The 24400-nt window shown below is 43.3% G+C and overlaps 1 long non-coding RNA gene across 3 annotated transcripts in view; it reads left to right on the top strand.

Annotated features, from left to right (window-relative positions):
- Positions 1-24400, top strand: part of LOC149524489 (uncharacterized) — a 159812-nt gene that overhangs the window by 93134 nt on the left and 42278 nt on the right. For all 3 annotated transcript variants that reach the window (XR_016349381.1, XR_016349382.1, XR_016349380.1), the window contains one exon: positions 22064-22227. This is a non-coding gene — a long non-coding RNA (uncharacterized LOC149524489). Of the gene's footprint in view, positions 1-22063; positions 22228-24400 lie in introns of those variants that run through there.

The following is a 24400-nucleotide window of genomic DNA, read 5'->3' as shown; positions in this document are numbered from 1 at the left end:
GATGTGAATATATAACCCAAACAATATGACTATCAGTATCAGTTAACTTTGGTTTTAGAACTGTATAGTCAGAAAACATTTTCCAGATTTAGGTTCATTTTTTGGTTTCTTTCATAGAGGGCAAGGCAACAAACAAAGTAATAATATTTGATCAAAATACAGCCAGACTCTTGATCAGGTGAATTGGAAACATAGGTTAGAACTGTTTCAGAATGTAAACCCAGATTTGAGCAGTCACACTGAAAAATGTAAGTGCAATAATTATCCTTATCATACCAATTGAATATGTGAAATGCAGTTTGATTAAACCAATAATTTTTGAGCATATAGAATTATAGCTAGAAATAGCATCAGCGCAAATCCACAATCCCAGGATTAAAGCCAGTAGAGACTAGTTATGTGACACCTATATACTCCTAATTTTTTGTAGGGCAAAACTGGTATTGCATTAGATTTCAACAGCTTGTCTAACTACTCAGCTGCAAAACGTTTTATGTTAGCCAATGTTATATGCCTATTGTACAGTGTGTGTGAAGTTAAGGGTGCTACAGTGTTACTTTTCAGTGCCAGTGAAGGAGAAACTGTAAACATTACATAAGAGAGTTTCTTCTATGTCTCATTATGCTAGCCTGGACAAATTGGCTTGAGCTTCTCTTGCAGGAGCAAGAGAAAGGAATACAAAGTAAAATGTTGATGCCATTATTGTAAAAAACTTACTGACTGTTATTGCTCAGTTGTTTCATTTCTGCCACAGGTAGAAGCAGCTCCTTCTTGCCGGTTGGAATAGTGACAGGTTCTGACGTCTAAGTTGGACCTTTTTATCACTGAACACTTTATACGTTACATGAGTTTATTTTATGTATATTTGTCAGGAAGTCTCAAAGGTTTTCTGGCTTACTTGTGAGCATGCACCTCTCATTACACTCCGTACAGAAAGCGTAATGCTGTAAAGCTTGCAAGCCACTGATAATGCTGTTTGCATTTGGCCCTATTGACCGTATTGCATTCACCGATCACTCTAGACCAGTGTTTCTCAACTTTTTTTTTATAAAGTACACCTTTTAAAAAAAATTATAAGTACCCCTAGTACCTACAGTTTTCAGATGCACACAATTTTTTCTACCATTACAACACATTTGTTTAAACAACTAAATCGTAGCTGGGCGGGCGATGAAATTTTTGGGTGTAAAAAGAACAAAAATAATAAGGCATTGTAAAATTTAAAACAAAAATTCAATTTTCTCCAAATTTTTCCCCAGACTTCTCTCAAGTACCCCTAACTGTACTTGTACCACTGGTTGAGAAACACAGTTAGTAAGTGGGAACACAGGTCATGTACTTGCAGATGTTAGGCAATCATGGCATTTTGAAGATGGGTTGTGGTTCTGTTCTGAACAAAATGGCTAACAAGTTCACTTATAGAGGGGTGTGTTTCCACAGTGTTACAGACTCATGTTCTCAAATAATATGGCAATGGCCTGCTATGCAAACAGGAGAGCTGAATATGGAGAAGTTATCTTGTAAGCTGCGGCACTGGGATCTCTCCATTCTTCTTTGAGTAGTGTCCCTGTGGGTGCTCAACTCTAGGAGAAGGGTCACCCTGAGCCGCAGATCGGAGCCTTGCAAAGCAGTTTCCCTCATTGAGCCGCACATGCTCATGAGGCGTCTCGAGCCTTTCCCGCCTCCTGCAGCGCGCGGCTCAGCCCCCTCCCTTTTAGTTCCTCTTTAACCTCCCTCGTCAGCGGACAGAGCGAGCAGGAGCTCCCTCAGTCTCTCAGACTGCCTTTCTTTTACTTAGCTTAGTCATAGTTGTTCTCCCCCTCTTTGCTCCAAGTTAGTTTCCCTCATCTTTTTTCTTAAAAAAAAAAAAAGTTATAAGAAGAAGAAAATTAATAAAACTCCCCCTTTGGGGGACTGAACTCACCGGACTGGGGCTCTCCTGGCTGTTTAGCGGAAGAAAACAAACACCTAAAAATTAAAATAAAGTAAATCAGAAGAAAAGGACAGACAGAAACAAATAAAACAAGGAAAATAATCATCAGAATAAGGAAAGGGGCAGAGCTCCGCTTGAGAATGATTCTCTTTGAAAAGTCCCTGTAGCCCGTGAATGAACAGGGATCAGCGCGGCAGGAGCTCCCCCCCCCCCCCCCCGCCACCCAAAACTGCCCACAAAAAGAGAGCCTCACCATCCCACTCTCTGCCAGCTTCCTCCTCCCCAAAGAACAGGGGAGAGGTACAAGAAGCGATGAGGACCCCTGCTACTAAAGCAGTGGGAAGATGCTCTCGCCCCCCACTGGGACCGGTGCGCGCTGCCTTGGAGCCATGCTGGGAATGCTCCAAGCAGCTGCCTCTGCAAGAGAAGCCGGCGCCGCTTCAAACCGCGGTGCCGCTTCCAGTCCCGGCTCCGCTGAAAGCGGCAGAGCTGTTTAAAGTCACAGCACTGCACCTGAAAAAGCCTCACACACCTAAGCTACCACCGGCTTCAGATGCTCACCGGGACCTTACATTGACACCGGTAGCACAAATTGATACACAGCCAGATAAGGCTGCTGCAGAACAGCCCCAGGATCCGTCTGACACTAACAGCAGGCAGCACCATCTATGCCTGCCTCCTCCTGATTACTCACCTGGGAGGTCTCTCTCAAGACAGTCCCCTCCCAGGTCTATATCACTAATGTCCTTTCATGAGCCTCCCCTGCCCGATGATGACCGGCACACGATGTACTCCTCACGTCACGCATCGCCTAGGAGGTCTCGTTCCTACCACTACACAGCTGCACCACAACAAACCCATGGTACCCGTACTGGCCTTATCCACCCCCACCTTATCCACCACAGTGGGAGCCCTGGGATCACTGGGACCCATAAAGATGTCGGTCCTCAATCCACTCAACACCATCCCAAAGAAGCTTGCCACAGCCACAGCCCCTACCTCCTGCAGGACATTCAGAGGAGGAGGAGGAACGAATCTCCAACAACAAATCAGATATTCACTCGATAAACATCACACATTCTGATAATCCCAGTGTGCTTCTGGATGACGCGGTCATACCATCGGACACTATAGTGATTGATGACCTAAAACAGTTTCAAGAATTATTCAAGAGGGTCAACACGTCTCCCTGCAAGAAGTGCAAAAGAAACAATACCAACTACTAAAGAACCTACATCATACATTACACAGCAAGATTGCCCTACCAATAGATGAGGCAATCATGGAGACTTCGGAGGACTTGTGGAAGACACCCACATCCATTCAACCAACTAATAAGAAAATCGACAGGAAGTACTTTGTTCCATCAAAAGATAACGACTTTCTGGTCACACATCCACATCCTAACTCTCTAGTCATGGACTCAGCACAACAATGAGCGAAACTCCTGCAATACAGGACGGGCAGTGCAGACAAAGACCACAAAAAGCTGGACTTGTTTGGCAAGAAAATATACTCCTCGTCCACCCTACACCTCAGAATATCGAATTACTCCACTCTGTTAGCAAATCATGATTTAGATAATTATTCAAAACTAGGAGAGCTGATGTCACACCTCCCTGAGTCCAAAAGAGCCATTTTGAAAGAAATAGTCCATGTGGATCATACGATCGCCCACACCGCTCTTCAAACTGCAGTGGATATTGCTGACACCACAACCAGAGTGACAGCTACGGCAGTAGTGATGCATAGAGCTTCCTGGCTTCAGTCATCCAGAGTTCCCCACGAACTCCAGCCCAAAGTAGAAGACTTGCCATTTGACAAGTTAAAGTTGTTTGCAGCTACTACAGATGAAATGCTCCATAACAGCAAAAATTCTAAGACCACACTTGGCACGTTAGGCATATACACGCCGCCCTACAAACGCAAACGATACACTCCATATAACACATACAACTGATACTGATACAGTCAATATAATTGACCACAGAGGCCCTATGAGGACACCAGACCAAGGCAACGAGCTCCCAGAAGGCACCCTAACCAGGGCCGCCCACCAACTGCCCAACCCTCCAAGCAGCAAATTTGAAGATGTGGTCGAGGGTCTGCAAGACCCTAGCACCAATTCAACATGGCCATCTATTTACCCACCGTTTGCGCCCGTTCCTTCCACAATGGGAATCCGTAACATCGGACCACTGGGTTCTAGAGATAATTCGAGTAGCCTATACCATCCCATTTACTGCTATTCCACCTACCCTTCCCCCTACCCCGTCCCTCTTCGGGGACCACTCTCACGAGATCCCACTGAAAAAAGAGATCGATCGGCTCCTCACAGTCAGAGCCATAGAAAGGGTACCCGAAGAGTTTCACGGGAAAGGATTTTACTTGAACTATTTCCTGACAGAGAAAAAAACCAGGGGTTGGAGGCCTATATTAGACCTCCGCAAGCTGAACAAGTTTCTCAAGAAGCAACATTTCAAGATGGTCACACTTACAACGATCATTCCTGCGCTAGATCAAGGGGACAGGTTCGCAGCCCCCAACCTCCAAGATGCATACTTTCATGTAACCATCCATCCAGGTCACCAATGCTACCTTCGCTTTACGCTTGGCCCAGAACACTTTCAATACAAAGTTCTTCCTTTCGGCCTTTCATCAGCCCTGAGAGTATTTTCAAAGGTACTAGCTGTTGTGATTGCATACCTCAGATGACAGAATGTCGTAATATTCCCCTACCTAGATGACTGTCTTATAAAGGGGTCGTCATGGGAAGAGACCACCTCTATGATACATACAACCATAGTCCTCCTCAATCGCTTAGACCTTCTAATCAACAATCACAAATCAACGTTGCACCCAGTTCAAGAAATAGAGTTCATTGGTGCACGCCTGAACTCAATTACAGCTTGAGCATACTTACCTCGACAATGTTTCATAGCTATCCAAGAAGTTATAACTGTGATGCTCACAACTCCCACCACCACAGTACTTACCTGCCTCCGACTAATGGGACACATGGCTTCCACGACCTATGTAGTCCACCATGCTCGCCTGCACTTTCGATGCTTTCAACTCTGGGCAGCAACCGTTTATATCCCGTCATGACACTCTCGGAACAAGAGGGTTACCATCCCATCAAACGTTCTTGCATCCCTACGATGGTGGACAATGCCGAACAATCTCTTGGCGGGGGTTCCATTCCAACAAATTGAACCCACTATCCAGATTACCACAGATGCTTCCCCGCATGGTTGGGGGCACATATGGATGGTCGCGAAATCCAGGGCAAGTGGTCCCCAAGCGAGATGCTACTGCACATCAACCTCCTCGAATTAAGGGCAGTGAAGAATTCCTGTGCACATTTTGCCCCCGACATCGCTAGTCATACAGTCCGCATCCTAATGGACAACAGCTGCACAATGTTCTACATAAACAGACAGGGTGGAGCCGGTTCCCACTCCCTCTGCTCAGAAGCTGTCCGCCTGTGGAACTTGTGCATCCGCAACCAAGTCACCCTTGTAGCATCCTACCTGCCTGGGGTGAACAACACCAAAGCAGACTCCCTCAGTCGCAACTTTACCTTGGACCACAAGTGGGAGTTGCATGCACACATCACAAATTGAATTTTCCACCGATGGGGATCGCCACCTACAGACCTCTTTGCTTCTACTCAGAACACCAAGTGCCCCCACTTCTGTTCACATGTGGGACTTGGCAAACATTCTCTAGGGGATGTCTTTCTAATCAAATGGACAGCCCCCCTACACTATGCCTTTCCTCCCATACTGCTCATCCCAAGAGTCCTACGCAAGATCTGCAGAGACGGAGCTCTAGTCATACTGATTGCTCCATCATGGTCCCACCAAACTTGGTACCCATACCTGCACAGACTAGCGCTTCAGCCTCCTTATCCACTGCCACACAGAATAGACCTGCTATATCAGGACAATGGCAGAATACTGCACCCACAGCTCCATACCCTGCATCTTCAGGCATGGCTTCTTTCTGGTTCTTGGAGATAGAAAATCACTGCTCTTAGCAAGTGAAGGACATCCTCCTCCATAGTAGGAGACAATCCACTCGAAAAACCTACCTGCAAAAATGGTCTGGACTACATTTTAGACCTTAAAGCATCAGGACTGTCAATCTCTTCTTTAAGAGTCTATCTATCCGCAATAGCAGCATCCCACACCTTGGTGGATGGCTTCTCCATATTTGCCCATCCAATCATTAAGAGATTCCAACGTATACCCACCCTATAAAGCCCCACCTCCATTATGGGACCTAAATCTTGTTCTGGACCATCTCACCAGACCTCCATTCGAGCCACTGGCTATGATACCACTCCCCTTTCTTTTTATGAAAGTCTGTTTCCTGTTAGGTGTCACCTCAGTCAGGAGGGTGAGTGAACTCGGGGCATTAATGGCAGAACCCCCTTACACTGTTTTCATGAAGGACACGGTCATACTAAGACCTCACCCGACATTCCTGCCAAAAGTCTGTACAGAATTCCATGTCAACGAATCAATTGTACAACCTACCTTTTTCCCAAAACCGCACGCTTCACAGAAGGACGCCAGCCTGCATACTCTGGACATCTGGAGGGCTCTGGCCTTCTTCCTAGAAAGAACAAAACCATTTCGTAAATCTGAAAGACTTTTTATCCCCAAAGGTACACCCATATCATCACAACAAATCTCTAAGTGGATCTTGACATGCATAGTCAAGTGTCACACCCTGGGTAATAAACCACTACAATGCCCACCATGAGCACATTCCACTTGAGCTACGGCTGCTTCTACAGCCTTTTTGAACAATGTCCCCTTAAGAGACATTTACCAGGCAGCAAAATGGTCTTCAGACCATACCTTTGCCAAACATTACGCTATCCTGCCTCAGCTTAAAGATGTCTCAGCAGTTACTACAGTGGTACTCTCCACTACTGCTAAACACTGACTCCGGCTCCCTCCAGCCATATATTGAATACTACTTTGTAGTCACCTAGAGTAGAGCACCCATGGGGACGCTACTCGAAGAAGAAAAGGGAGTTACTCACCTCGTGCAGTAACGAGTGTTCTTTGAGATGTGTGTCCCTGTGGGTGCTCCACGACCCTCCCTTCCTCCCCTCTACTAGGAGTCTATATTACTTGGGCGGAGACGAGGAACTAAAAGGGAGGGGGTTGAGCTGTGCGCTGCAGGAGGTGGAAAAGGCTCGAGACGCCTCATGAGCATGTGCAGCTCAATGGGGAAAACTGCTTTGCAAAGCACCGATCTGAGGCTCAGGGTGACCATTCACCTACAGTGGAGCACCCACAGGGACACACATCTCGAAGAAGACTCATTACTGCATGAGGTGAGTAACTCCCTTGTTCCATTTCTTAGTAGGAGCAGTAGGATTGTCTTCCTTGAGGTCCACAGAGTTTGTACCAGGGTGGCCAAAAGGATCTCAGCGGGCCAGATTGAGACCGCCAAGCAAGTTGATCCAGCCCGCAGAAGCCCTGCCTCTCTCGGGGGAGGAGGGGACCTGGGCTCATCCTCTTCACCATGTCCCAGCCCAGGGTGCTGTTAGTGGTGGAATGGTCTACCACTAACTCAGCAGGGAATCCCACCAAAACACACCAAACTCCCGGGATACAACTTCCTGCTAATTCCCATCTGTCTCTTCGGCATAGTCCTCCTCGGCTCTTCCCTTTGGACTAGGGGCCTCTCCTGCCGCTCCCCACTAACCTGGTCCCCTCGTCTTGGTCTGCCTGTGTCTCCTCCTCAGTAGCTCTGACAGTGGCTCCTTCTCTGTCAGCAGTCAGCCCCAACTGAGCTGTCCATAGGCCTTTATATCTGACCTCCAGCTGGAGCATGCCCAGCATGGTTGTGGGGGTGGGGCCTTCTCAGTCAGATAACCAGGTTTAACCCTTACAGCCCCAGTGTAAGCTTGATACCCTCCATCACAGAGCTCATTAAGAGATCACATGTATTTTGTGTTTTACAGGTGATTGTGATAGGGAAATCTTGACCTGGAAGAAAACATACATTGCGCTTAAAACAAAATGTCTGATGATACCTTCAAATAGTTTTAAATCCATACTTGTTATACCACCAGAGCATAAACAAATTAACTTAACAGGCTTCCAAAAAAACCCAAACAAGCCTTCAATTTTAGCTTCCTCTTACGGTAGTCTAAACTTCCAGCTGAGCTAACAATTTAAACTGCTACTTTTCTATAAAATTTGACCTTTGTGCAACCCATTAACCCATCTCACAAGGAAGCATTGAAGTAATTCCTGACTAATTTTTGGAAGTTATGGACTTAAAATACCATACACATTTAATTCTTCTGCTGTGTATCGTGCAAATGGTTTTCTATCTGCTTGAGCACACCCCAATCTGGAACTAATGGACTTCTGCATATTCCCTCTGCTCAGTCACATAGTCTGGCCAATGTGCATGGAAGGATTTTGGCATCCCCTGCAGCAGCCCATTCACCAGAGGCAGTTCTTGTTTGTGCATTCAATATTATTTTTCAACATGGTAGCTCCTTGTAAGAAAAGGGAAAAGGAGAGCAGCTTGTGGATTGAAGCAGACCCGGTCCCAGATGGGAACTCTTTTACTTTGCTGTTCTTTCTTCTGGCCCCCCATCTCTGAAGAATTTCCTTATCAGCACCCCTGAAAGGTACCAAGTTCCATCCTCATTTACTGTCCAGGTTGGTAACTTGCTTCATGAATCCTGCATACTAATTGTCCACAACAGAACTCTACTGCAAGTGCTGCTGCTTTGCACGGATGTTCAGGAAGACTTTTCAGGCAGCATGGATCTGCTCCTGCTTTACTGATTAAAAAAGCAAATCTCCTGCATCCCCAAGTCACTTCTTGAAGGACTGAGAACTTTTAAGACTTGGTATTCTGGCTCATATTGCTCCTGGATTTTGAACGAGTCTGATAGGCAACTACTGCTATTGACCAAAGTAGCCAATACTTAATTCTTGGAAGGAACCTTTGCACCCTTCTTCAAATTTGCAATAGTCTGATGAACATTTAAGAAACATGCCCTGGATACGTTCGTTCTAGATATCTACCACCCAGTATGAAATCTCCTGTTCCTGAGCAAGCTCATAAAGGAGCTAGCCACAGATCAACAAAAAGCATATCTAATTGAAACTAGTATTTAAAAACCAGCACAATCATAATTCAGGCCAGAACACGGAACACAAATAACTTTAATGGCACTGATGGACGATATTTTGTCAATATCCATTCTCATTCTTCAGGACCTTTGTAGCATTTGCCATTGTTGAGCATGAAATACCACTGTCTCTTCTAAGAAAGTTGGTTTGAGGCCTTCCTGAAAGAACCCATCCAACAACTAATGATGGGAAACAGCATCTGCAACGTGAGATTCTTCGCTTATGAAGTATCACGTGGATCAGTTTTATCTCTGGTACAGGCCTGCCAATGTGGGAGCGTATGGGCAGTTGGCCTGGGACCCAGCGATTCAAAAGGGGCCAGAGCTTCTGGTTGCTGCTGGTACCAGGGGAATGGCGGTGGGTGGAGCCCCCATGCCATTTAAAGCACTGCCAGAGTATCACGTGGCATGCTCTGGGTGACCCTGGATTGCGGGTGGAGCGAGAGGAATGCTCTGAGTAGTTCTGAGTTCTAGCTGCCCCCAGCACCACCCCTTATGGGAGCACAGAGTTGGCCCCCCGACCTTGACCAAGGGCCCGGCAAGTCTGTCAGCTTCCCTGCTCTGGTCTTATTCAACAACTACTTGTAGCAATTATGTGAATTGGTAAAATGACATGGACTAAAATGCCACCATTATGCAGATGATACACAACTCTATATATCTTTTGACAGGAGGTTTAGATTGGACATTAGGAAAAACTTCCTAACTGTCAGGGAGGTTAAACACGGGAATAAATTGCCTAGGGAGGTTGTGGAATCTCCATCACTGGAGATATTCAAGAGAAGGTTATATAGACACTGCTCAGGGATGATCTACGGTGATTGGTCCTTTCCGGGTCCCTTCCAGTTCTAGGTTTCTATGATTCTAAGATGGCCCAGTGTTTACTCAGTTCAGGGATGAAGAACGGCTGTTTGAAGCTGAACTGGGGCAAGATGAGTTTATACTTGTGAGAACAGAAAAGCACACTGAAGAGGTCTTTTTCAAAGCACACACTCATAATTGGTCAACTTTGTCTATAATTTAGGAATGTTCCTCACTTCCTCAATCACTAAGTCCCTAGGTAGTGGCTTCCATAAGTAATGCTTTCTGTCATCTTTGGCTGGCCACATGGTTCTGTCCTATACTGGCAGATGATGACCTGACCCTCAGTTGTACACAGTTGTACACACCTTCACATCTCCTGTCTGGTTGAGAGCAATTCACTATACCTGCGGAGGAAGCCGTCAGTTCTTGATAACTAATGCAGAATGCTGCAGTGCATTTCCTTGGCAACATAGGCTATTACAAGCATACTTGTCCTGTACTATCCATTCAGGCTCCCCATAGAACATCATATCAAGTTAAAGGTTTTTGTTCTAATCTTCTAGATGCTTATTTGCCTGAGACTAAGATATCTAAAAGATTGCCTAAAGCTCTGGGGTAAAGACTGTGGTCATCAACTCTACTCCTCAGGCATAGTGAAACTTTATGGCAGAAGGGTTAAGCTTATCTGTGCAGGACAGACAGCTTTCCCAAGGGTTGGCCTAAGAAAGTGAAATGACTCTCATATGAACTAAGGACTATCACAAACTTTCCACTCCAAGTGAAAGGCACATTTTTCCGGTTTGTCTTTGCCAACAAACTCATAAAGTTAAAACCCAAACCATGCCTAAATAAAACACTGCGCCACACACAGAATTCTCTCCAGGGGAAGAGGATGAGAGAAAGAACAAACCACATATGACAGATGTCTATCACATCACTTAATGCACTACTGCAAGGCATGCTGATACAATGGTAATGGGGGCAGCATAAGAATTTACATAGAGAGAATGAATGAAGGGAGCCGGTTGATTAAACCCTATTTCTGACATATGTAGTCAAGGACCTGGGCAATTACTGAGTCTTTTTCTGGATCTATTTTTTCATTTCTGTCTGTGAAGGAATATAGTGCAGGCAAGTCTGTCAGCCTCCCTGCTCTGGTCTTATTCAACAACTACTTGTAGCAATTATGTGAACTGGTAAAATGACATGGACTAAAATGCCACCATTATGCAGATGATACACAGCTCTATATATCCTTTGACAGGAGGTTTAGATTGGACATTAGGAAAAACTTCCTAACTGTCAGGGAGGTTAAACACAGGAATAAAGTTGTGACAGGGATAACTTTGGTAAAGGCCTTTAGCTTAGGGCCACATCTACATGCACATTTTACAAATGCACTGAGGATGGGCTTGGAACATCTTTCCCTGGTGCATAACTTCTTTCTCTCTCCCCTCCTCTTTTTTTTTTTTTTTTGGTGGCAACTGACCTCTTTAGATAGAGTGAAGGAAGATTTTCCCTTTCTTCTCACTCCCTTTTGCATCTCAGAGGGGTAGCTGTGTTCATTTGTAACTTAAAAAAAATCAGTAGTCCTGCAGCACCTCAGAGACTAACATAAAATATAGTATCACGAGCTTTCGTGGGCAAAACCTACTTTCTCAGGTGAGTGAAAAAAAAGAGTGTAGAAAAAAGGGGAACCTCCAAATTTATACCAGAAAAGAAGGGAGGGGCAAAAAAACCCCCTGTCAATAGTAGTGCCAATGCTAATAAGGCTAATTGAGTAGGCTGTAAGTGTCCCATACTTAGCTTTTGATGTCATTGGGGTGTTGAATATAACAGCCCATGCAATTCATGACTTTGTTCAAGCCATGAGACAGAGTGTCAAATTTTCATATGAAGGTCAGTTCCACAGTCTGTCTCTGTAGCTGGTCCCTGAAATTTCTTTGTAGAAGAATGGCTTCTTTTAAATCCATCAATGAGTGCCCAGGTAGTTTAAAATACAGGGGGTCCCCAAATTGCGACACGATCCGTTCCTGTGGAAGTGTCGCAAGTCGGGGGCATCATAACTTGAGCCCTCATTTATGATAGGCGCTGTGTGCTGTCGTAAATGTGAGCCAAGGACATAAGTTGGGGGTTTCTGGTCCCTTCTGCACTTACAGAAGGGGAGTCGGAACTCGGGCGGTCAGACGTCGGGGGCCTCCTATAGAATCATAGAGCTGGAAGAGACCTCAGGAGGTCATCGAGACCAGCCCCCTGCCCAAGGCAGGACCAATTCCAACTAAATCAACCCAACCAGGGCTTTGTCAAGCCAAGACTTAGAAACTTCTAGGGATGGAGATTCCACCACCTCCCTAGGTAACCCATTCCAGTGCTTCACCACCCTCCTAATGTAATAGTTTTTTCTAATATCCAACCTAGACCCCTCCCGCTGTAACTTGAGACCATTGCTCCTTGTTCTGCCATCCATCACTACTCTGAATAGCCTTTCTCCATTCTCTTTGGAACCTCCCTTCAGGAAGTTGAAGGCTGCTATCAAATCCCCCCTCACTCTTCTCTTCTGCAGACTAAACAAACCCAAATCCTGCAGTCTTTCTTCATAGGTCATACGCTCCAGCCCCCTAATCATTTTGGTCACCCTCCGCTGGACCCTCTCCTATGTGTTCTCATCCTTTCTATAGTGGGGGGCCCAGAACTGGACACACTATTCCAGGTGTGGCCTCACAGAGCCGAATAAAGGGGAATAACCACTTATCTAGATCTGCTGGCAATGCTCCTCCTAATGCACCCTAATATGCCATTAGCCTTCTTGGCTACAAGGGCACACTGTTGACTCATATCCAGCTTCTCATCCACTGTAATCCACAGGTCCTTTGCTGCAGAACTGCTACTTAGCCATTGAGTCCCCAGCCTGTAACAATTCTTGGGATTCTTCTGTCCCAAGTGCAGGACTCTACACTTGTCCTTGTTGAACCTCATCAGATTTCTTTTGGCCCAATCCTTTAATCTGTCCAGGTCACTCTGGACCCTATCCCTGCCCTCCAGCGTATCTACCTCTCCCACTAGCTTAGTGTCATCTGCAAACTTTCTGAGGGTGCAATCCATCCCCTCATCTAGGTCATTAATAACGATATTGAACAAAACCCGTCCAAGAACAGATCCTTGGGGCACTCCGCTAGAAACCGACCACCAAGCTGACATCGAACCATTGATCACTAACGTTGGGCCCAACAGTCTAGCCAGCTTTCTATCCATCTTACCATCCATTTATCCAATCCATATTCCCTTAACTTGCTGGCAAGAATATTGTGGGAGACTGTATCAAAAGCTTTGCTAATGTCAAGGAATATCACATCCACCATCTTTCCCATATCCACAGAGCCAGTTACTTCATCATAGAAGCTAATTAGATTGATCAGGCATGACTTGCTCTTGGTGAATCCATGTTGACTATTCCTGATCACTTTCCCCTCTTCCAAGTGCTTGAAAATGGATTCCTTGAGGATCCCCTCCATGATTTTTCCTGGGACTGAGGTAAAGCTGACTGGTCTGTAGTTCCCTGGATTGTCCTTCTTCCCTTTTTAAAAGATGGGCACTACATTTGCCTTTTTCCAATCCTCCTGTATAGTCCTTCAGGCTTTCATATATTACCATTTCTGATATCTAATTTGTGTCCATTTAACCTTTGCCTTAGAGACTGGCCAGTGTTTTTGTCAACAATTTAAACCACGGTGATATTTCCCAGGTAAGGCATTAGCACTTTCTCTGGCCTGGTCTATACTACTGTGGGCCATTGACCTAAGTTATGAAACTTCAGCCATGTGAATTTTATAGTTGAAGTTGACATACTTTGATCTGCTTACTGTGGTGTCTTCAGCACGGTAAGTTGATAGCTGATGCTTTGCCATTGATTCCACCTCCTCCCTGTTTTCCCTGTCTATCCTTTCTGAGTAAGCTGTACCCTTCTATACCAGTATTCCAACTGTGTGTATTATCCCACCAAGTCTCTGTGATACCAACAATATTATAGTTGTGTTTATTTATTAGTACTTAAAATTCTTCCTTCTTATTACCCATACTTCTTGCATTTGTGTATAGGCATCTAAGACACTGATTTGATCTTGCCTCACAGTTCTGCCTTGTTTCTCCTTTTTCTCTGCTATTATAGCCCATGCTCCCTCCCATTTCCGACCCATCTCCCAGGTCTCCATGTCAATTACTTACCTGTGGGCTTTGGTCACTTGCCCTCGTCGAACCTAGTTTAAAGCCCTCCTCACTAAGTTAGCCAGTCTGCATTCAAATACGGTCTTCCACTTCCTCAAAAGGTGAACTCCATCCCTGCTTTGGTAGTCTTTCTTGGAATAGCATCCCGTGGTCGAGGAAGCCAAAGCCCTCCTGGCGACACCATCTTTGCAGCCAGGCATTCACCTCCAGGATGCACCTATCTCTGCCTGGGCCCCTCCCTTTGACAGAAAGGACTGAAGAGAATACCACCTGTGCTCCAAACTCCTTCAGCCATGTAGTCACTCTTGAGTTGCTCCGTGTCACACCTCGCAGTATCATTAGTGCCCACATGGATGAGTAGCATGGGGTAGTAGTCAGAGGACCGGATAATCCTCAACAATGCCTCCATAACATCTTGGATATGGCCCCCAGCAGGTAGCATATCTCCTGAAATGACACGTTAGGGTGACAGGCATCTCTGTCCCCCTCAGAAGAGTCTCCGACCACCACTACCCTACACTTCCTCCACACAGTGGTGGCAGCAGACCTCCCAGCCGTGGGGGTACGAGGCTTCTCCTGCTGTAGGGCGTGATTCCTTCTTTCCTGTATTGAGAAGAGTGTAATAGTTTCCCAGTTACTATGGTGGGAGGGTTGGGAGCACAGGTGGAGGAGCACTGCCTGCTGCCAGAAGTGACCAGCTGCCAATGTCCCCCCTAAGCCATCTCCTCTTCCACCACCTATGTGTCATCAGTCTTGTGTAGTGGGACAGCTACCTCAGCTGTCTCCACATGAATACTGTCCAGGAATTGCTTGTGGTTTCCGATGTTCCTCAGCCTAGCCACCTCCTCCTGTAGCTCTCCCACCTGCTTCCTGAGAGATTCCACCAGCACACACCTTTCACATTGGATGATCTCCCCAGCCTGGATATCAGTAAATGGGAATTGCAAGCCACAGTGAAAAACCACACCAGGATCTGGGTAAAGGTATCCATGGTCAGGTGGTCTGTCTGGCTACAGCTGCAGGCGGAGGAGACAAAAGCAGTGCTGGCAACGGTGTTACGAGTCTTCCTGACCGTAACAGCCTGCTCTCTTTCAAACTCCCTCTCAAAGTGCCCTGTCTGCAGCCCCCGTTCACGTTGCTCCCCTGGTTTCTCTGTCTCTGGCTTTTAAAGCCTGCTCACCTAGGTCAGGGCTACCCCCTTGTTAGCCACACAGGGGAAGGCTGATCCTGAGGCTGATCAAAGGCTATCAAGGGAACAAAGGATCAAACACTCCAAGACACACAATCCCAACTGCCACAGTGACTGAAATTGAAATCACCTGAAATCAGAATCAAAATTAAAACAGTTGATCAAACTCACTCACACCAAAAGCTAGTACAGTCACCTGGCAGCATGTTCAGCTGTGGGATCTCTTTCTCTCCCTCTTAAACTCCCCTGTCTGCAGCCCCCTGTCCGTTTCACTTTGCTTTTTATCATAAAGTCATGGCAAATCTGGAGTTAATATTCCATTTTAGCATTTGTTCTAGGAAAAAAAAGCTCACAGCTACCATGAAAAAAGTATACTGGTCATTATTTTGTGTCTGAATTATAGTGGTTCTTTATACTATTTCATTATAAGGTACAGTCATTTCTCCATATATGTGCATATATTTACTTCTGTACACAGTTGTGCATTTCAGTAGTTTTTAGTTTTGCTTATAATTAATTTATTGATCCTGAAGTTAACTGAAGTTTCTTGCATAGCTTCTCTTTGACTGTAGTGACATCTAATGGTAAGGGAAAGTTGCTTAACTACAGTATCTTTTGATGCTTGACGTGCACACCTAAAATGCTTGTGCTAGTTTTGCCAGCAGCTTTTTGCTTTAAAAACAGTGTAGTTTCTATTTCTATTCTATGGAAGTCCCTTAGAATTGTCTGCTGTTTTGCACTTTTTTCATTGTACCTGGATCCTATAAAACTAGTATTTTTGTAATCTTGTAAGTAATCAAGATCATAGGTTTTTCATTCTTTATTTTCTTTAAAACAATTTTTCTTGACCTAAAACTTTGAGCTAATCCAATGCCAGCTTTTATACGAAGAAACAATATTAAAATGAGTTATGACTTTTCCATATTGATCTGCTGGACCTAGAGGAAGAATCTGTTTTGGGAAACTGTTGACTGTGGCCATTGGATTTAAGCTACAGATACAAATTATTCTTCACCCATTTTTCAAGAATTATGTATGTGATTTCTAATAATTCCATCATTATTGACCTATTAATTGTACAGGTGGCGTTTCAGTTCTTCAGTAATAACACTTGTTTATGTATTCCTTCTATTGAAATGAATAAGGAAAAATTCTAGTGAATAAGGAAAAGTTATTTACTTGTTCCTATCATATAAAAACTAGGAGTCACCAAATGAAATTAGTAGGGGGCAGGTTTGAAACAAACAAAAGGAAGATTTTCTTCATGCAGCGCACAATCAACCTGTGGAACTCCTTGCCAGAGGATGTTGTGAAGATTAGGACTTTAGCAGGGTTCAAAAAAGAACTAGATAAATTCATGGAGGTTAGGTCTATCAACGGCTATTAACTAGAATGTGTAGGAATGGTGTCCCCAGACTCTGTTTGACAGAAACTGGAAATGGAAGACAAGAGAGGGATCACGTGATTACCTGTTGTGTTCACTCCCTCTGGGTCATCTGGCATTGGCCACTGTTGGAAGAGAGGATACTGGATTAGATGGACTTTTGGTCTGACCCAGTATGGCCATTCTTATGTTTTTAGGTTCCTCTGTACTTGCAAGGAATTTGCTAAAAAAGATAAAAGGATCCTGTATTGTAAATCAGAAAGCATTCAATTAATTTTCCCACAGGGATATTTCATAATCTAATCTTCTAGATCTAGCTGTTTTGAGTAATGGGGATTGCATTACTTTGGTATTTTCTTAGATCAAAGAAACTATATTTTTCCCCCCTTAACACTTAGTTCTTCTTTGAATGATAGTCCCTTTGTATATTCCACTGAAGAAGGCATGTGTGTGCCGTATGTGCCTGAGACCAGAAGATGTTTGCTAGCAGTGTTCGTTTGGGCTTGTGCCCTTCTTCTCCTTGTGCTCTAAGCTGAAGCCATAAGGGGAGGTACAAATTGCTCAGCTCTTTGCTTTCTGTCTACTACCAATGTTCTGGAACAGAATATCTCCAGTGTCCACAGTTTTATCTATTATTCTTTGTTTTGTAGTGGAAATAGTTATACATAGTATTACCTTTTCTTAGACAATTTTATTAATAGTTTAGAGTATGTGTTGGGAGCAAAGGACTTCTGCTCCTACAGCATCAATCTACAGGGTACCTAGTATACTCAAGACCCTAGAATTCAAGATCTGCATGGTCTGTACCTGGGCCTGAACCCTACACTTGTATGTATTGTCCCAGAGAAGTTCATACCTCATCCAAGTATATCTGCTGGTCTTTCCCCTGCCAAAGCCCTCTACCTGTGAGTTCAGACTTAGAAGTTTCCTAGTGAATCATTTGATGATTCCATCCCTAGTCTGCAGAGTTGTTGACTCGAGTCCCATGGCTTGAACTTGAGTTCGACTTAAGTCGCCTAGGTGACTCGACTTGAGACTCAACTCGGGTTCATTGTTTGTGACTTAAGACTTGCTAATTTTGTTAAATCGACTTGGTGAAAAAATTGTCCAAAAATGCTGATATTGATGGCTTGTACAAAAGTGACTTAATTTAAAAAATGTCAGGACTTGAAACTCGACCTGGGACTTGACTCGAAAGTGACTTTAGGGACTTGAGAGTCGACAATGACGATTTGAAGACAACACTTCTGGTCTGGCAGGCTCTTCTCCTGTACACATTGGGCAGATACACACAGGAGTACTTGTTTGAGAACAACTGTCTCCAGTTCTTGGCACATGGAGAGCAGAGTTAAAGAAGTCTAGCAAAAAGGGCAGACATGAGAAAGGTAAAGGTGAACACTTTAATAAGGACAAATATGAAAAATTCCATGCTAATTGCTCATCTAAGGTGATGACTGCTTCTCATCCTCATTGAAATCAGATGCATGATACCAGTTCCTCGGTACCAAGAGCTAAGGGTGCTCTAAGACAGTGAACTGCAGAAGCAAGAGGACCCCCTTTGCTTGGACAAGAGAAAGGAGCAAGTGGATGCCTACTACACTGATTAGTACCAGATCTCATGGAAAAGGAGTCACTGGTTTGCCATTGCTTTGGCATTGGTACTGTCTAGTAACCAAGACATAGTAACTCTGCTCATATCAACAGCCTCATCCATCGACACAGAGATCCCCATACCCTTGCAACAAATCTATGATTAATGGGAGAGCTTCACCAGCCTTTTCAAGGTGGGAAGTAAGTCCTAACTGAGGCTGTGAAATCTCCTAGGCATTTCCACAGGAAAGACTACTGAGCTCAGAACCAGTGGTATCTTCTCCATGGGGACCACTACATCACCCCTGAGGCATCCTGAGTACAGACAGGCAGAACAGAATTTGAGATATGGAAGAGGAACAACCTGACTGGGTAGCACCATTAGCTCTTGTAGGTTTATCATTGTCTGCACCAACTAAGGTACTCATGCCAACCTCAGTGTCACCACATAACAGCTATGGATAATTGCAGGACCTCGTTCTGGTGGCCACCTAGCTAATTTTTCAGACAGAGGGATTTGGAAATTACCCCCCTCCCAGTTATACAATAGTTCCTCTTCATCCTCCCTCCAAAACTCCCTTCCCTATTCTTTTTAAGGTCCCCTCTCGTGGGAGGATGTTCTAACTGGAAATAGACACCTTCACCTGGAAGCCCTACAGTTGTTACCACTCCAGAAGAGATGAAAAGGATTTTCTTCAAGATATTTAACATTTTAAATATTTTAAACAGGAGGCCATGAGTCATAAAAAGGTGCAAATTTTGGCAGGTTTTTAAACCTGGTTAAGACTATATCTTGAGGATTTTAAAATGTATCATTTATTTGTATTGTGGCAGTGCCCAGAGATGCCAATCAGGAGCACAAAAGATGACAGCCTCAAACACTGTGGAGTCTTAAATAGACAAGAAAGATAAAGACCGAGGGAAAGGGTTACAGCATACAAGTAAAGTGATGAGAAAGCGAGATGCACATCTTCATAGATAAACAGATTCTAAGATTTTTAGGCTAGGAAGGACCATTATGATATCTAATCTGATCTCCTGCATAACAGAGGCCCTAGAATTTCACCCAATGATTTGTATGTAGCATAGAAACTTGTGGTTGAATCAAAGCATATATATTTTGGAAAGATATCTAGTTTTGATTTAAAAGGCTCCAAGTTATGGAGAAGTTAACCATTTCCTTTTACCTTTCCAACTACCTTTGGTAATTCATCCAATGCTTCATTACACTTACTGTTAAAAATTGAATCTTATTTTACTACAATATATTTTTAAAAATATGAATTAGTTATTTATTTACATAGCAAGGTCTTTCCTAACACACTACTCCCAGAGTTGTTTTGTGTTGCCTAATACTTTGGTACTGGCTCATTTATATTTCTGGTTTCAGCTTCCTTGTGCTTTAAGAGGTGTTGCAGTGGTTTTACTAATGAAAGATTATTTTTCTCAAAGTTACATGTGAAATCCAGGTCCCATATCTTGTGCACATAGTATGTATGGGTATAATATAAAGAGGATTAGGGTTATAGTTTATGGCCTATATCCCTTACTCAAGATGTGGAGTACAATATATAGCACAGTTCAGGACACAGTGCAGCAAAGGTGGCTGCTGCACTCCTCCCACGCCCACTCCCCACAGTAGTGATCCTGCTGGGTCAATTTGGTACTTTGACATAAATTATAGCAGCCTGAGAGCTGCACCAAATTATGTCAACTGCTAATAGCCCCTGTGAGCTAATGCAGCAGTTTGTTTTAGAGATTGTAGGGAACTCGCAAGCATCTCTCTTCTGCTGGAAGAAAAAAATTACCTGTCAATTTTAGTCCTGGTGCTAATGAGGCTAATTGAGTGGGCTGGAAGTGTCCCATACTTAGTTTTTTATGTCAATAGGGTGTTGAATGTATGGAAAGCTGGTTTTATAATACATTAACCAGTTCAAATCTTTTCTCAGGCCGAGAGAGATGGTGTAAAATTTACTTATGAAGGTCAATTCTCTCTTTTTCTCGCTGTCTCTGTAGTTGGCTTATGAAATTCCTGTGTAGAAGAATGGCTACTTTTAAGTCAATTAACGAGTGCCCAGGCAGGTTAAAATTTTCCCCTCCAGCAGGTGTGGGCAATAATTTTTGACAGGGGGCCACTCCAAGATTTTGGAAAGTAGTCGAGGACCACATTCTTCCATGATATTAATCGAGGAGATGCAGGGTCTGGGATGGAGGTTGGGTTCAGAGGGGAGCTTGGGGTACGGGGCTGGGAGGAAGGAGGGAGAGTGGGGTCTGGGAGGGAGTTTGGGTGAAGGAGGCGGTTGTGACCTTGGGCAGGGGACTGGAATGCAGGGGTTTGGGATGTGACCTAGGGTAGATGGGGATTGTGATATGGGGCAGGAGATTAGGGTGCCAGATCTGGGAGGGGGTATGGGTGCAAGAGGGAGACAGAGGGTTTGGGTATATAGAGTGGGAGGAACAGAGGGTTGGGGAAGGGAGGGGCTGGCGTGCCAGAGGCAGGCTGTGACCAAGAGATTTACCATCCAGCAGCCAAACCAGCCAGCCTGCCTACAGAGCTATGGCTTGCAGAGCTTAAAATGTTTCCCAGAATGCCTGCCTGCTTGCCTGGCCATGGTGCTTAAGTGAATAATTGAGCTGAAGAGAGGGGCTCTGGTTCTTCTTGGCTGCCTGTTATTCAAAGAAGCAGCTCCCATTGGCTGGTTTCTCACCAGAAACCAGCCAATGGGATTGTGCTGGGGGCAGAGGCAGCTCCTGAAGCTTTCCCCCCTTCCCTCCAGTTTTAAAACAGAAACAAGACCTGGCTGCCATGTTCCTGAGCAGGCTGCGGGTCAATCATGGGAGCCTGCCTGGGGCTCCCCTCTGGCTCCATGGGCCAGATCCAGTGGCTTGCTGGGTCCATTCAGCCTGCAGGCCATATTTTGCCCAGGCCTGCCCTACAGGTTTCTGTGTGTTACTATTTCTAATATCTGTTTTGTGTCCATCAATTAGATGTTAGTTAGTCCAATAAAAGATAACTCGCATTCCTTGTCTCTCTCTTATCTTGGTACCAATACAGTTACAACAATGCAAATATCTGTGTATTATAGTTTTTACATGGAGAATTTTTAGAGTGAGTAGTTATGTTAATTCACAGACAATTTACCTAAAGTTGGTACTTAATTGCCATTTGAGTTGATACAGATGTTGACATTCTATTATTTAATATATCCTAAAATTGATTTCTTAAGTCTGTCTGTATTGAACTCTGACTCACCCTTTTATGAGGAAGAAAGGTTCATCTCCTCATTTGTCACAAATGTTATTCCATGGAATGCCTATTCTCAGCATTGCGAGTGGGCATGGAAAATAGCAATTTCTTTAATTGTCTGAAACATGTTCCTGTGACTGACTGGACTGACCAGTAAATGCTTTAAAATAATGCATCTACTCTAGATATGTACAGAAAGAGTATGTTTTAGGTGGGTAAAAATGCATACTAGGCAATCAAATGAGAGTAAAAAGGAAGTTGTCCTTCTGGAACTCTTTCCATCTTGAGTTTTTAAGCTTTTATTTGTTCACTTATACGTACAAATAAAGCAATTTCTGCATGTTGTAAAAATAAGTTTATTTTGAAATATTAAGCTATCTAATATGTTTGAAGAATCTTGCATGTTTTCTCACCTATCTAAAGTAATATTTAGGTCACCAATTTTGGAATAAGGTGAAAAATGTGAATATGCTAGCCTGCTTTTTGTAGTTTCAGATGTTTTTTCTTCTTTGTAGGTGAACAGACTTTTTGAAAAACGTACAGCAGTAATTTTATTCGTGGCTGATACTTGAAGAGTTTGGCAGCAAACTGCGTGGTAACATTATCTGAACTTCAATTCTGATGTCTCTTATGGACAAACACAAAGTGAAACGGCAACGCCTAGATCGTATATTCGAAGGTTAGATCTTGCAATCTCTAACGTGCCTGAATTTATGAATTAATGATCATGATGGGGTGGGGGCGTGGAACTGTGTTTCTTACAGTAATTAAACTTCATTTTTATTGAGTGAGGGATTTCCAGGATAGACTCTCAATCACTGATTGACTGACTACGGTTATCATAATGTTACACATCCATTCTTTTGAGATTAAAAACCATATAACACAAATATAGCTCTTGAGCTCCAAAGTTATTGCTCTTCATTAAAGGAAACACATTACCATTTTGATATTTTAGTAAACTCTGTACAAACCTTGCAAAAGATTATATCTTACAATGTGTTCCACAAGGTGTTTTTACCTGTGTGTGCTAAGACATGCTTGTTAAGGAGGGTGGTTTTATTCTACAGGTTAAATTCAAAGAAATTCAAGAGAGTCTCTGATTCTATAGGATGTGAATTATATTTAAATGACCAGCCAGCCTGTCATTTGGACGGATTTTAGTAAATTGGATCAGTCAGTCTGTCTCACGACACAAATAATTTATTCTTGTATAATGTCTGAGACTACATTGGTGTTTTGTACTTTTTGATTCACATCACAATAGGTTCAGAAAAAAATATAAACAGAAAAATCCAAAAAGACTAGGGATGCTTGATTTTTTTTATAATAAACATGTTAACCTCTCATTGAAGCACAAGTAATTTCTCACAGCTTTATGGTTATAGAAATCTAGTTTTGCTTTTCAAAACATTAGAGTTGTATTTTGAAAATTTGAGATACTGCATGTGTCTGGGTTTGTTCATGGATCATTTCTGTGAGTTTAATTTTCTGTGTACCCATGCAATTTTGTGAATTATATGAATAGTGGGACAGAAGAGAAAATAAATATGGCCCTATTAAGATACAGTTGCTAAAGAAAGAGCTTATATTTTTGTCAGGGACATACTGGCTTTCTATAAAACTATTTAAATATTGAGCATTTTGCAAAAATGTGTAAGCTGTTTTACAGCATTCAAGAAATTGTTGAGTTAGGCAGCTGTTTAAAGATTGTCAGGTTTCTTCCTTATCAGTTCCAATATGGTTATTTGTTTTCCATTTTAAATTACTTTCTAAATGTTTGATATTTTCACATTATTTTAAACTGCTACTTATTTTTCACTGTCAAATCTACATAAAAACAACAAGTAAGTCCTTTGCATAAGTGCCGTATAATGTTTCTAGTTATTGCTGTTGTAGGTATGTGGCATTTCAAAAGTTGCTTTCATGCTAATTTTAATGTAGTTTTTGCATTGGTGTCAGCTGGTACTCATAGAAATATTCTCACATACAAATCTGGACTGTGACAAAAAATCTCCCACTATTCAGTTTGGGGAGAGGAACAACAGTAGATTTAATTTTGTGGGCCTGATTTTCAAAATTAGATGCTCACAATTTGTGAGGTGGCATGCTGTATTTCTTAGAATAACTTCTCAAAACAGTGATGGTATTAATATGTACCTTGTCACTCCAATGTATATTCTGTTTTATACAATAAATTCTGATATATCTCTAAATGATAGAATTGGAATACTGTATCTTGAAAAGGAGAAGAATTAAAGTTAAACTTTGACCTTCCACCCACTGTTTTGTAATTATGAATGACATTTAGACCTACATGTATAACTGTGTGCAGTGTGAGTAGCCTCTTTTGGAAACCTTTAGGTGCTGACTCACTTTTCAAAATTGTGAGATAACATTTAGCAGCTCCATCTTAGGAGATAAATGGGTATTTAAAAATGTGAAAGATTAATTAGTTACCAATTATATTGTCCTTTGTCCCCCCTCTTCTGTGAAACTGGTGTCTGCACAGAACAGTTGAAAATAGTATCCATTTGGCAAAGCAGTTGGAAGAGTGTCACGGTGCAAAAATAAAATATGTTCATTTCTGTGTAATTTGGAAAATTTGAAGTATGTTTCTTGGCTTTTTGAAGGTTAGTTAGCTCTAATTAGGCTCTTATTGTACTGCACATTGTAACAAAATGTAAACAGTGCAGTATATTTGCTTCGTTTGCTTGCTTTCCCTTGCCTACATTACCTGCTGCCCATGCATCTTTCATAGTATACCGCTCATTGCTGGAGTGTCATAATGGCATGTCAATTTTGGCAGGCTGCGTTTAGCTTGCTAGGAACACAGCAGACCAAGGTGGAAG

This window comes from Pelodiscus sinensis, chromosome 4 (genome assembly GCF_052426305.1).
Source record: "Pelodiscus sinensis isolate ZL-2025 chromosome 4, ASM5242630v1, whole genome shotgun sequence".
Classification (NCBI taxonomy): domain Eukaryota; kingdom Metazoa; phylum Chordata; order Testudines; family Trionychidae; genus Pelodiscus; species Pelodiscus sinensis.
Note: the sequence above shows the minus strand (reverse complement) of the source record. Positions and strands in the feature narration are given on the sequence as shown.